General features: G+C 46.7%; 2 long non-coding RNA genes across 2 annotated transcripts; both read left to right on the top strand.

The window, feature by feature from the left end:
- The first annotated feature begins 4,427 nt into the window (after positions 1–4,427).
- LOC118700103 (uncharacterized) lies at positions 4,428–6,326 on the top strand. The gene is made up of 3 exons (XR_004982182.2): positions 4,428–5,039; positions 5,569–5,633; positions 6,253–6,326. It is a non-coding gene; the product is annotated as an uncharacterized LOC118700103 (long non-coding RNA).
- Positions 6,327–6,644: 318 nt separating this feature from the next.
- On the top strand, positions 6,645–8,609 carry LOC129046879 (uncharacterized). The gene is made up of 2 exons (XR_008508710.1): positions 6,645–7,113; positions 7,537–8,609. It is a non-coding gene; the product is annotated as an uncharacterized LOC129046879 (long non-coding RNA).
- The last annotated feature ends 2,234 nt before the right edge of the window (positions 8,610–10,843 follow it).

Genomic DNA, 10,843 nt, shown 5'->3' with positions numbered 1-10,843 from the left:
TCCTGTGCATTGTTTCTACTTGATGACCAATCATGGTCCAGCTGCGTCGGGGCTGTGAGCAGTCCCAGGTTTTTATTATTCATTCCTTTCCAGCTCTCTGATGTCTCCTTGCTCTTTTAGTATAGTTCTACTATCTCATTTTCTTTTAATATAATAGAGATCATAAAATAATATTTCAGCCTTCTGAAAGGTGGAGTCAAGATTCTCGTCTCTTCCCTCGTCTTGGGGACCCTCATCACCACAATCAGCGGCCGAGCGGGTTTGTGCGAGCCTCTCAGTAACCCTCGGCTGGTCCCGAGTCGGCAGACACCGGGGGGGCAGCCCTGACACGGCCGAGAGCGGGGAGACACTCTCTGTGCCCCGAGGGTGCTGAGGGCACCTGGGCTGGGGGGAGACACTCTCTGTGTGTGCCCCGAGGGTACTGAGGGCACCTGGGCTGGGGGAGACACTCTCTGTGCCCCGAGGGTGCTGAGGGCACCTGGGCTGGCAGGGAGACACTCTCTGTGTGTGCCCCGAGGGTACTGAGGGCACCTGGGCTGGGGGGAGACACTCTCTGTGTGTGCCCCGAGCCCGAGGGTACTGAGGGCACCTGGGCGGGGGGAGACACTCTCTGTGCCCCGAGGGTGCTGAGGGCACCTGGGCTGGCAGGGAGACACTCTCTTTGCCCTGAGGGTGCTGAGGGCACCTGGGCTGGGGTGAGACACTCTCTGTGCCCCGAGGGTACTGAGGGCACCTGGGCTGGGGGGAGACACTCTCTGTGTGTGCCCCGAGGGTGCTGAGGGCACCTGGGCTGGGCCCCTGTGCAGCACAAGAGACACCAGAGACAGCGGTAGATGATAAAGGGCCGACTCTTAGCAGGGGTTAATCCAAGGTTTTATTAGGAGTCCCAAAGGAGCTCCTGCACCTCAGGGGCCTCCTGCCGAGAGCCCCGGGAGATGTGTCAAGGTCACCTTTAAAGGGAGGTGGAAACCAAAAGTAGATAACATCCTACCAACCATTAAGTGACCCTAAGGGATGGATGCTGGGGGATCCAGACATATAGGACAGCGTATGGGGCAAGGCCTGGGGGGCTGACCCCTAGCCTCTGGCTCATCACTTGACGACTTGGACTGAAACTTCTGCATGGAGGGATGGGAGGCTGAGTGATTGACAGAGAGGCAGGGTGGGGGTTTGGGGATGATCTCATCCCGGGAGAGGGATAACACAGGTAAAGGGAGGGGGGTACAGTTTGGGTTAAACCATTTGGGAAAAATATGGGGATACAAAACAAAATTACTTCAAAGTATTACAAAGTATAAAAATGCACTACAGCAGGTTTGGGCAGCACCAAATAAAATGTAATAAAATGCTTTAAAAATAAAAAAATTAAAAATAAAAATTAAATAAAATTTAAAAAAACCAAAATTAATTTAAAATAAATGAAAAACAAAATAAAAACTGTAAAGTGCTGTAAAGTGCTGTAATCGTTCCATAAAAGGTAGTGCCGTAATGCAAGACCCTCAAACACCACCACAATCACCAGCTTGAGTTGGTCTGGGCAGCACTAAATAAAAAAAACTAAAAACCTTTAAAAATAGAAAAATAAAAAATAAAAAATTAAATTTAAAAAATTAAATAAAATCTTTTAAAATAGAAAAATTAAAAAAAAATATTTAATAAAAAATAAAATTAAAAAATAAAATAAACGCTTTAAAAATAGAAAAATTAAAAATAAAAAATAAATAAAAAATAAAATTAGAATAATAAAATAAAAGCTATAAAAATAGAAAAATAAGAAATAAAATTAAAAAATAAATTTAAAGCTCTAAAAATACAAAAATTAAAAATAAAAATTAAATAAAAAATAAAAATAAAAAATAAATGTTTTAAAAATAGAAAAATTAAAACTAAAATAAAAAATAAGATTAAAAAATTAAAATAAAAAGCTTTAGAAATAGAAAAATTAAAACTAAGTAAATAAAAAATAGAAAAATAAAATAAAAGCTGTAAAAATAGAAAAATTAAAAATAAAAAATAAAATTAAAAAAATAAAATAAAAGCTTTAAAAATAGAAAAAGTAAAAATAGAAATTAAATAAAAAATAAAATTTAAAAAAAGCTTTAAAAATAGAAAAATTAAAAATAATAAGTAAATAAAAAATAAAATTAAAAAAATAAAAATGCTTTAAAAATATATAAATTAAAAATAAAAATTAAGTAAAATTAAAAAAAACAAAATTAATTTAAAATAAATGAAAAACAAAATAAAAACTGTAAAGTGCTGAAAAGTGCTGTAATCGTTCCATAAAAGGTAGTGCCGTAATGCAAGACCCTCAAACACCACCACAATCACCAGCTTGAGTTGGTCTGGGCAGCACTAAATAAAAAAAACTAAAAACCTTTAAAAATAGAAAAATAAATAATAAAAAATTAAATTTAAAAAATTAAATAAAATCTTTTAAAATAGAAAAATTAAAAATAAAAATTTAATAAAAAATAAAATTAAAAAATAAAATAAACGCTTTAAAAATAGAAAAATTAAAAATAAAAAATAAATAAAATTTTTAAAATAAAATAAAAAGCTTTAAAAATAGAAAAATTTAAAATAAACATTAAGTAAAAAATAAAATTAAAAAATTAAAATAAATTTAAAATAAATTAAAAACAAAATAAAAACCGTAAAGTGCTGTAAAGTACCATAAAAGTTCCATAAAGGGTAGTGCCGTAAAGCGCGACTGTCGTAAAACTGCCGTAAAGCTCGACTGTCGTAAAAGGCGCCGTAAAGCACGAATGTCGTAAAAGGTGCCGTAAAGCGCGACTGTCGCAAAGGGGGCCGTAAAGCGCGACTGTCGTAAAAGGTGCCGTAAAGCGCGACTGCTGTAAAATTGTGCCATATAGGCTGGCAGCGCCGTGGCCGTCACGGAATGCCGCACAAGATCGCGACGGCCTCCCGAGTGGGCGTGTCCGGGACAGGGCGCCGTGTCGACGGGCTGACGTCATTAGGCGGCACTCTGCCTGCAGTGCGCCGGCGCAGACGGCAGGGGGCGCTGTGCCTGCAGTTCGCCGGCGCAGACGGCAGGGGGCGCTGTGCCTGCAGTGCGCCCATGCAGACGGCAGGGGGCGCTGTGCCTGCAGTGCGCCCATGCAGAAGGCAGGGGGCGCTGCGCCTGCAGTGCGCCGATGCGGACGGCAGGGAGCGCTGTGCCTGCAGTGCGCCAAAGCAGACGGCAGGGGGCGCTGTATAAATAGAGTATTAAGTACAAACTATCTAGGAGAAGAAATAAAAGCTCTATGTCACCTGCAGCTGTAGAAAATTTCAGCTCCCATGGAGGAAATAGTTTTCCATAAATCATTACAGTTTTGGGGTTTTTTGCACTCCCCGGTAGCCTGAACGTTTCTACTGCTGCTTTTTTATTCTAAAGCTAGAATGGAAATCCAAGATTAGAAATACAGGGAAAGAAAGAGAGAAAGAAATAAAGAGAGAAAGAGAGAAAGAAAGAAAGAAAGAAAGAGAGAGAGAGAGAGAGAGAAAGAAATAGAGACAGAAAGAGAGAAAGAGAAAGAAAGAGAGAGAGAAAGAAATAGAGACAGAAAGAGAGAGACAGAAAGAGAGCGAGAGAAAGAAATAAAGAGAGAGAGAAAGAAATAGAGACAGAAAGAAAGAGACAGAAAGAGAGCGAGAGAAAGAAATAAAGAGAGAGAGAAAGAAATAGAGAAAGACAGACAGAAAGAAGGAAAGAGAGGGACAGGAAGAGAGCGAGAGAAAGAAAGAAAGAGAGAGAGAAAGAAATAGAGAAAGACAGACAGAAAGAAAGAGAGAAACAGGAAGAGAGCGAGAGAAAGAGAGAAAGACAGACAGAAAGAGAAAGAAAGAGAGCGAAAGAAAGAGAGAGAAAGAAATAGAGACAGAAAGAGAGCGAGAGAAAGAGAGAGAAAGAAATAGAGAGAGACAGAAAGAAAGAAGGAGACAGAAAGAGAGCGAGAGAAAGAAAGAAAGAAATAGAGAGACAGAAAGAAAGAGAGAGAAAGAGAGAGAGAGAAAGAAATAGAGAAAGGGAGACAGAAAGAGAAAGAAAGAAAGAAAGAAAGAGAGAAAGAGAGAAAGAGAGAAAGAGAGAAAGAGAGAAAGAAAGAAAAGGAAAAAGGAAAGGAAGAAAAAAAAAAGAAGGAAGAGAAAGGAAGAAAAAAAATGAAAAAGGAAAAGGGTGAGAGTGAAAAAGAAAGAGCGAAAGTGGAAAAGGGGGTGAAAAACAGAGTGAAAAAAAGAAAAAAGAGTTGGAGTGGAAAAGAAAGGACATTCGGGAGGGGCGGTGCTGCCTAAGGTGCTTCCGCGCCCAGGAGCGAAGGAGCCGTTTGATCCCCCGGCGGGACCGCAGCTCCCGGTGGCGGAAAACGGAGCGGTGGCTGTCAGTCCGAGACTACAACTCCCGGCAGGCCCTGCGGCCGTAAAGCGCGGCGTCTGACGCAACGGCCGACGCGCCATATGAATGGCTGGCGGGCCGAGGCGGCCGCGCGCCGGGGGAGCGGGCTGGGCGCGGGGAGCTCCCGGCGCCTCTCCCGCGCGGGACGGAGCCGCGGCAGCGACGCTGGAGGGGCGAAGCCTCCGGCCGGCCGCCCGCACGGAGCCGAGCGGCGCGGAAGGGGCGTCCGCCCGGTGCCTCGGCCTCGCTCAGCGGTCCCGGTGGCGGGGGGCTCAGCTCGGGCGGGGCGCGCTGCCGCCCGCCGATGGCGGAGCGCCAGGCGGTGCTTTGCTGCCGCGGGCCGGGAGCTGCAGGAGCCGCCCCGGGCGAGCGGCGCCGGGCGCTGCCGCGGTCACTGTGCGGCGGCTGGCGGAGGCGCGGGAGCCGCCGAGCTGCAGCCGTGTCCCTCGGGCTGCTGCCGCTGCTGCGGGCGGGGGCGGACGAGCGGCTGGAATGACACGGCTGCTGAGTGCCTCAGTGCTCGTGGCTCTTTCTTCCACGCAAACAGATGGAGCGGCATCGCTGAGCAGTAAAACACAGCGATGGCCCGGAGAATGGCGAGCGCAAGGAGCGCGCGGGCTGGATCCTTCTGCTGGCACAGGTGCGATCCGCAAACTCAGCCCCTTGTGCCCCTACCCTCCCGACCCCCAGGAGAAATGCTCTCCAGCCTCGAGCTGCTGCAAGACAAAACGTGTGATTTGACACTAGGGTCCGGAAGAGGTTTCCGTTTAGATTAGCAAATGCCTCAATTGTTCTTGGTTACATCCTAGGATCGGTTTTAGGCAGTGACTTTATACCGCTTGTCGGATTTTTCTTGTGCAATGGTAAGAAAATAGGCAGGTCTGATACTGGTTTCGCTTTTTTTCTACTTCATGTTCCATGAGCTGCTTTTATCCAAGCAATTGTTTTAAAGTTCTACTGTAGGCGTTTCTGGTTCACTTTTTTTTTTTTCTTTGCAGCACCCGTGACTTTTTTTTTTTTTTTTTTTTTCTCTAAATCGGCAGCAAATATAGCTGAGTAAAATTACCTTGGTTTTCTTCCTTCTTAAATGTTTTTATTGATAATCCTATTTGAATATGCAGAACAAGTGGGTATGTCCTGTAATATATCCTAGCTTTTCTTGTTTACAGGGTACTCAGAAAATACTTTTCCCTTAGAGTCCCACTGAAACATTCTCAGTGCAATCTCCGTTAAGGTATGTGTTTACAAATAAGCCACCATCAGCTGAGATATTTGCCTGTGTACCTTTTCCTGTAATTCAGAGCTTGCGTTCTGTGGTTTTTATGATAAACCTATCAAACTTGCGAAACTGTTTTGCAAGTCTTAATCGTTGAAGGCAGCAAGAAGTGGTTTAAAAGCCTGTTCTTGAGCAGACAAAGGGAAAAAGTGTGAATTTGATGCTGAACTTGTCCTTTTTCATTTGACTTGCCTTGAATGATTTAGGAAGAGAGAGAACTAGAAAAAAGAGAGAAATAGAATTGGTTCTTGGGCCCTCCTAAAATGCTCCCCGTGATTCTGTGTGGAGCCAAAGTGAAGGGTGATGGAACAGAGCCCTGTGCTTTAGAAGGAAATCAATTTCAACCTGATCTCCACCCTGAGTCTCCCTAATTTCTGTTTTTAAAATGCAAACTAAGTTTAGGAAGTGTTGGAAGTTAGTATTTTGCGGAAGAAATGGCAGTTGCACCAACCGTTCCATTTCCCAGAGGCTCTGGGAACGATTCATTTTGTAAGCGCTGTAACTGCAATCGGTTGGTGGTTCGGGGTTGGAATGTGCACTTGCCCTCCTCTAAAGCACTCGTTCATTTGCATTTCAGTGCCAGGAGTCTTGAGAAACTGGAGAAGCGCCCAAGAGACATTTTTCATCCTGAGATACAAAAGGTAGGAAGTGACTTTTTTTTGTTTGGTTCTTTTTCTTTATGATTTCCTGGAAATAGAAGTAATTAAGTATAGATACTACTGGTTTGTTTCTTCCAGTAGCTAATAATAATAATAATAATAATCATCATCATCATCATCATCATGTAATACTACCTAAACTGTCTCTTTCTCCATTGAACTGGCCATTTCAAATCCAAACTTCTAAACACAAATAAAACCATCATCCTTGTAGAATCTTTAATAGGAGGGGGCTAAAGATGCTGTTTTTGTTGCCTGGAGGGTTCCTCAAACTCTGTTGAGGATCCAGGTAGCAGTTGCTCATCTGGATGGTTCCAGCTCCTCAAGTTAACACTTGTACTCTTGCCCTGTAGTTTAGATCTATTGTAGTTTTGTTATTTTGCACAATTTTACGTCTTTGGAAAATAACGTGCGTTTCACTCTTTGGAACCTCTCGGATCATTCTTTGGTGCAGCACCACCTAATGGGACACTTGGCTGCTGTGCTGAAGGGCTTGGTTACTAGGATTGTAAATCCCGGAGAGTTTGTAAGTCTTCTGTCCCCAGGGAGGTGTCACGCTTTGTTCACTCTGTTTGTCAGGTGCTGCTTCTCGTCGGAAGTATTAACTTCAAACTGCCCTGTTCTTTTTTTAACTTTTTTTCCTGGTTCTCTCCGTAGGGCAGGGAAGGAGTCTCGTATCCCGGTCGTCAGACTCAGCGCTGCCCGAGAAGATACAGAGAGTGTAAAAATCATAAGAAGCAAATAGGACTGCAGAGGAAACAAACTGGAGAGAACAAAAGGTGATATTGTTCTCCTTAGCCTGGATTAGAAACATCCCCTGTGCTTTGATGCCGGTGGCTGCCAGGGGCTCGTTAGGTCTTTTTAGGCAGGTGTAGGTGTTCACTTGTAGGTTCTATTTTTTGGCAAAGGACCATGAGAGAAGTTTATTTCTACATCCAAATAAACATTCATCTTATCTGAACATAACCTGTCATCCCATTTCTGACGTTAAGGACTCCTGTATAAATACTTGGGGAGGTTTTCTTTGTCGTTTCTGAATGGTTCCATTTTGGTTCCATCTACCTGCCGGATACTTGAACGAGTCTGAGGTGGTTTAATTGCATACTGCTTCCTTGAAATTCTGTTGGTCTCTGCTTGGAACCCTTCTTGTAGTGCTCAATGCAAGACTTCTGATGGTGTTTTCTTGCCTGTTTGTGTTTAAGGTCGTGCTCTGATGCATTTACAGAAACCATGGCAGGAGAGAGTCAGCTGCTGGAGAAGAGGAGACAGTATTATCCCTGGGCAGCATAGAACTGCGCTACTGCTGTGTCATCAGCTGTGTCTGCACTGAAAGTAGCCACCTTCACTTGTAGGTAGCTCCTTGGTGCTTTAGGACACGCTGAGGGATTTATTCCTTTTGGGATCCACGATGAGAATTCCCAAGAGAGGTAGTAATAAGGTATGAGATTGGAAAAAAGCCTGTGTCCTTGGAATGTTGTTGTTGTCGTCAAAAGTTAATTTTTCCTTCTTTCTTAGCCAGTAGTCAGCTTTTTGCTTTATTTTTTGTGGGATCAGTACTTGATTGTTTAAAAAATGGCTTCAAAATAACTGCAGCGGCTGGCCACCAGGACCTTGTTCAGATTTGCCTATTTGCTTGTAGCTAAAACGTTTCCATATTGTTTCTCGTTCTATTGAAGAAACTGCTGCCCAGTCAACTAAGAACTGAACATCTATCTGTCTAGGACATGGGGAGAGGATTTAGGTCGTGTCTTTGTTTCCAGAAAAAAGTTCCAGTGTAGTTTCTAACTAGAGGAAAAGGGGGGGTGAAGACTCGGGGCTCTGATGCCGTTGGGGGCACCCCGAGGTGCCCAGGAGAGGGAGCCCCACTGCGGTGCAGGAGCAGGTATGTTATCACGTACTAGAGAGCAAATGATAAATAGAAATAGGAAAATTATAAATATAAAAATATTTTTTAAATCGTTAAAGAAAGCGTTTTTTTTTACTTGTCAGTAGGCAGGGTTTTGATGATAAAAATGATAAATACAAAGAATATGAAGGTAGAAATCTAAGTCTAGAAATATATCATAAATACGTACAGATAAAGTTTAAAACTAGAAGAAAAAATCAGTTGCAGCAGTAGATACGATACATAATATAAATAATACTTTAAATACATGTCTAGAATTTTATAGATATTATAGATAATTATTAATAGATTGCATCAAAAGAAACCATATATATAAATGTGAGTATAACTATACAAAGTATAAAAATATTTCGATACCGTTTAAAAGAAGGTGTTTTCGTGTATTTTTTTGGTTAGAGATGGGGTTTTTATTTGGATTAATAGAAGTATTCTAGAAATATAAATCTAACTATAGAAAGATACAATCGATAGAGAAAGATATTTCTAAAAACACAACCGAACGACGCCGCCTTCGGGGGAATCGCACGAGCTCGGCCGAAGCAAGGCGAGAGCGGCCGACCCTGACGGCCTCGAGCGAACCGGGGCGAGCGGAGCCGAGGCGCGCCGAAGCACAGAGCGGCTGGGAGTTGGGCCGAAGCGAGGCGAGCTCTGCCGAAGAGGCGAATGCAGGCGCCAAGAGCCGAGTTGAGGCGACAAGAGCCGACTCGAGCCGAGCGTCTCCGGAGCGAGCCGAGCTCCGCCGAGCGCAGCATCCCGGGCAGGGCGAGGCGCCGGGCCGGGCTCGGGGTGCAGCCGGGGCTCTGGGGGGCTTCCCCGCCTGTCCCTCTCTCTAGCCCTCCTTCCTTCTCCCCGTATTCGCCTTCTCTCGCTCCCTTTCCCCCATTCCCTCTCCCCCCACAAACCCGGCTCCTTCCTGTCCTGTCCCTAGCCCGCTACTCCCTTCTGTTCCCCCTCTCTCCTTCCTCTGCCCAGCCTCCCTGTACCCTCGTCCCGGGCTTTCCCTTCCCGTCCCGCTTTCCTGCGCAGCCCGAGCTCCCTCGCCGCCCTTTCTCATGCCCTGCTCTCGCTCCTCTCTTCCCGTGCCCCCTTTCCTTCTTTGCCCCGCAGCCGCGGGGCTCGGGCTGCCGGAGAATAAAGCCCCGAGGGCCGGAGCCCGGCGGCCCTGGGCCCTTGCAGGAGTCCCCGCGCGGGGCCGGAGGCTCTCGGCGGATCCCCCCGTGCCGCTCAAGCAGCCCGGCCGACAGCGCCGGAGCTGCGGCTTTGCCGGCATCGCGCTGAGAGCGGCCCCCGCCCTGTGCCGGGCCGTCCCCGCCGTCTGTGCCGCTCCCTCTCTCGCTGCCCCCGGCCCGTGACAGCGAGGCTGGGCAGGAACCTCAAGCCTTCTGGGGGCTGCCCCCGCTTTCTTGTTGCAGCAGAATCCCTTGCTGGGGCCATGCACGTGTGGGAAGGGCTTGGGGGAAGCGCTGCGCTGCTGTCCAGGGCAGTCGGATTCGTTCTGAGCCTTCTTTGGGGGTCAGGAAAAGGGGGGGGGGGGGGGGGGTGAAGACTCGGGGCTCTGATGCCGTTGGGGGCACCCCAAGGTGCCCAGGAGAGGGAGCCCCACTGCGGTGCAGGAGCAGGTGGGGGGCGGGCGAGGGGCGGGGGTCACGCTGGGTGCCGTCCCCCAGAGGGACCCAAAGCTGCCACCAAATGCACAGGGAGGGAGGGGTGAGTGGGTGTAGGATGCTAAAACCTGGCAAGGCGTTCGGTTTTCTAGGTATTGCTAAAGAATAGGAATTGGTCTCTAAACTCAGCTGGGGAGAAACCCTCTCTACGCACTCATTTGTTTCCAGGAATGTAGAAGTTTCCGACTGGAGATGGGTAGTAGTTCTGAAGATATTGCCGTGAGGTTTTGATCTAGGAACGGACCGAGCTGTGCCCTGGAACCCTCAGAACAGCTGCAGGGGCTGAAGGCGATAGAAGGGGCTCTCTGGCACCTTTTGCCTCCGTTCTCTGCCAGCGCCCAAATCGTGTCGCAGTCCCGGAAGAGGCGCTTGTCATCCCGAGAGCCAAAAGGAAGACGTGTAAAATCCCAGCTCTGCCTTGGGTTTCGTGTGGGTTTTGCGTATCGATGTCATTCCAGAGAGCAAGGAAAGAAGAAATGTGACCGGGTCCCACTATTACTGTGTGAAGGCTTTCTTGAAAGGCTGCTGTATTTCTATTGTCTTTTTCCACTGACTGCAATGGGTGTCCCAAGGAGGGCGGGTTCCTCAGCAGGGCTCTTAGGAGGTGGCGCTGATTCTGCTTTTTCTGAAGGCGTCTCAAAGCGTGCTACCAGAATGACAGTTTTGTGCACTGGAATGCTTTCCCTCAGTGCCATCAGCGCACGTCCGTGTCTGAATTGTGGAAGCAGACGACTAAGAACAGCCAGCACCCGGAGCAGATGTCTGCTGGCTCTGTGTCTGTGAGAAGCGGCTGTGTGCTGGACGGGGAGAGGCGCTGTTGGAGAGTGGCATCAGCGCCAGGTGTGAGCTGTGAGGATATGGGGGGCTCGAAGCAGCCCCAGGTGTGAGCTGTGAGGATGATGAGGGGCCGGCTCCTGCCGGGGGGGGGGGGGGGGGGGG

This window comes from Molothrus ater, chromosome 1 (assembly GCF_012460135.2).
Source record: "Molothrus ater isolate BHLD 08-10-18 breed brown headed cowbird chromosome 1, BPBGC_Mater_1.1, whole genome shotgun sequence".
Taxonomy (NCBI): Eukaryota; Metazoa; Chordata; class Aves; order Passeriformes; family Icteridae; genus Molothrus; species Molothrus ater.
The sequence above is the reverse complement of the archived record's forward strand: the minus strand, read 5'-3'. Positions and strand labels throughout refer to the sequence as shown.